The sequence below is a fragment of the Raphanus sativus genome, chromosome 7 (genome assembly GCF_000801105.2).
Source record: "Raphanus sativus cultivar WK10039 chromosome 7, ASM80110v3, whole genome shotgun sequence".
In the NCBI taxonomy this organism is placed as follows: Eukaryota; Viridiplantae; Streptophyta; class Magnoliopsida; order Brassicales; family Brassicaceae; genus Raphanus; species Raphanus sativus.
The window spans coordinates 8054361-8057905 of NC_079517.1; positions in this window are offsets into that span (position 1 = coordinate 8054361).

Genomic DNA, 3545 nt, shown 5'->3' on the forward strand with positions numbered 1-3545 from the left:
AATTAATTATAGTTATAAGAAGTTTACGTTCACGTGTCAATCATATCTATCTTCAATAATTTTCTCCTTTTGTGTCGCTTTTTTTTGTCGCTTTTTTGTGTCGCTTTTTCATTTTGGTTATTGTTCGATATAAATATTGATTTTAGAGTTTATTCTCATTTTGTTCCTTTGTTTTGGTCTGAGATTTAAAAATGAGATTTAAAATTATTAAAGAGATACATACTTAGGTTAAGATATGCGCATTGTGTAGAATATGAAACAATAAAATAACCATTATATATTAAATAGCTACGAAATCAGTTATTATTGTGTAATAAATTGGCGTACACATATAAATCAAACAATCAATTTTGTTTGTTCGCAATTATTTTAGGATATATATATCAAAACAATCAATCTTATCTATGTATATAATGTGTAATTAAATTTAAATGATATTAACATAGATATATAATATACTTTTAATATGAATATTTATTAAATGAGCTTTCCACTCATATAATTTTATGATTATTTGCATATTTGTTTAACAAAATTTTTCACCAATGAATTGTTTTTTTTATGTGGGAATTTTAGTGATTTCAATAATTTATAATCATTTCAAAAAACAATTAATATTTCAAAATTAAAATATTAAGTTTTCAATATATGTTCAATACATATATCAAAATATAAGTATGTATTTTCATATGATGTATAGTTTAATATAAACGATATATATATATTATCATAAACACATATTAAAATAAAACTTATTCATATGGTTTTATAATCATTTTATCTTATTACAGGGAAAAAAAATCTTGATCACAAAAGTTGTTCTAAAGACTTTTACCTAATTTTATTAATTTATACTCGTTTAAAAAAATTCAAAATACAGCATATACAAAAAATCTAAATTTTTTATTATATGATTAATTTAATTGTATAATTTATTTTAATAATAAAAAATTAAAAATGATAGAAAGTATACAAATTGTTAGAAAATATTTATTATTTAAAATCATTAATTGCCATATATATTTCAATCACATTAGGTAATTGCATAAGTTTTATTTAATGAAATAATAGATAATAAATTTCAATTTGATAAATAAATGATATATAATAGACATACTATATAATATAACATTTTAGTAATTTAATTTTGGATTAAGAAAATTCTCAATTGATTCTCAAACTGCCATGTAAGCAAAATTAGCATTTCAATTACGTGACAACTCAGCATGACATTTTTTTTAAATAGTACAAATTACATGAATTTTTTAAATGTTTCTTTTTTAATATATGGTGGATAATAGAAGTATATTATAACTTATATAGTTTCTTTTAAAAATATCAACTCTCCATAAACCGTGTAATGCTAATAAATATGGTATAATTTAAAACAACTTATTGATGATCTTCTTTCCCATTATCTACGGATGGAGTAATGGCTATATTTATTAACCTAAAGATCTTTCTTCCTTTTTTTTTTGAAAAATGCCTTAACCTAAAGACTTTGCCATGGAGAGAAATTAAAATATTTGGAAAAATTTAAGAGAACTTATGAATTTACCAAATACGTATTTAAAAAAATCTTGTCTATCACGTAAAATGTATTTCAAAACGAATTTCATTTCAATCGGTATAAATTAATTGGTTTGATACACATAATCGGTTAATATATTTTACCTGATCAGATTTGGCAAGAGTAATATCACTGGACTACATATATAAGAACAAAACTTAGCTTCACCCCCTAAGGTGAATCTCTACATTCACCCACCAATAGGAATTAGTTAATTAAGATTTGATATCTCTTAAAAAAGGAAACCAAGTAATAAAAATTTAATTAAATAAAATTATATTTTTAGATAAATAAAAAATAGTAGCAATTATAATTTTTTTTTTTAATATTGATAAATCCGTCAGAAAATACTAAACCCTAAACCCTAAACTCTAAACCCAAAATTCTAAATACTAAACCCTAAACCCTTGGGGAAAGCCTGAACCTTTTGGCAAATCCTATATCCTAAATCGTTAATCTTAAAACCTAAACCCTTAATCATAAACAATAATATTAAACCCTAAATTCTAAACACGAACCCCTAAACCCTAAACTCTTTGACAAATATTAAATCATAAATCCTTAATCCTAAACCATAAACCATTTTGGAATTTGGAATTTAGGGTTTAGTATTAGGGGTTATAATTTAGGGTTTAGGGATTAGGATTTAGTTTTAGTTTATGATTTAAGGTTTGGTTTAAATTTAAGGGTTAGGGTATAGGATTTGCCCAAGGGTTCAGGCTTTTTCCTAGGGTTTAGGGTTTAGTATTTAGAATTTAAGGTTTAGGGTTTAGAATTTAGGGTTTAGGGTTTAGTATTTTCTGACGGATTTATCAATATTAAATTTTTTTTTTATAATTGCTACTAATTTTTATTTATCTAAAAACATAATTTTATTTCATTAAATTCTTATTATTTGGTTTCCTTTTTTAAGAGATATCAAATCTCAATTAACTAATTCCTATTGGTGGGTGAATGTAGAGGTTCACCTTAGGGGGTGAAGCTAAGTTTTGTTCCATATATAATCACGCTTTGCAATTATATTATATGATCCAACTTAAACTTCCACTGATATAATCATTTTTTTTTCCTTCAGAAAGCTGTCAAAATGAAAATTTGTTAAAGAGTGATTTCGAATGACCTCATGAATCATGAATCATGAATGCAATGCATACATTTATATGATAATACCCAAATGATGATATACATGAACACATCGATTTCCAAATAGACAACAATTTAAATAATGTATAAGAAAAAAATAAAAATGTATAAGAACATAAGAGTAACATCACTCTGTTCTTTATAATCACTTTTTGACATAGGAAAACAATACTCATTATGGCATATATTGATTGGGAGTGGTCAGAAGTTCATTTCCTTGTCAGCCATTAATCAAGATCCACGTTTGAGATCAGATATGCTATACGTCGTTAGAATTTCCATATGCGAATCATATGATATACGATGTTAGTAAATGGTAATAGGATAGTCAAGATATCAGACGTTGCTAGGAAATTTTTTTTTTATACTATGCTCACCCTAAATGCTCTATAAAACTGCCACGTCAGCTATTTCAAGGCACAAATAACTGACACATAGGATGAGATCTTTTTATAATTATTATAAATTTGAGTTCATATTTTTTAAATGATTCTCAAATAATATATAGGGAATATGAAATCCATTCAACTTACATACATAAATCAATAAAGTTGATCATCATATAAATAATACAGAATTGATAGTGAACTGATAAATAAATAATATAGAAACTCTATATATATTATAATTATAAACCATATTTCTAACTCCACTCCACCATCTAAATACTAAACTCTAAATCCTAAATATTAAACCCTAGATCTTAATCAATAAACCATAAACCCCAATCTAAAAGAAAATATATACTTATAACACATTTTAAACAGAAAATGGAGAAATGGATAGTACATCATAGATGTTAATCATAGTACATCGTAGATGTTTTATTCCA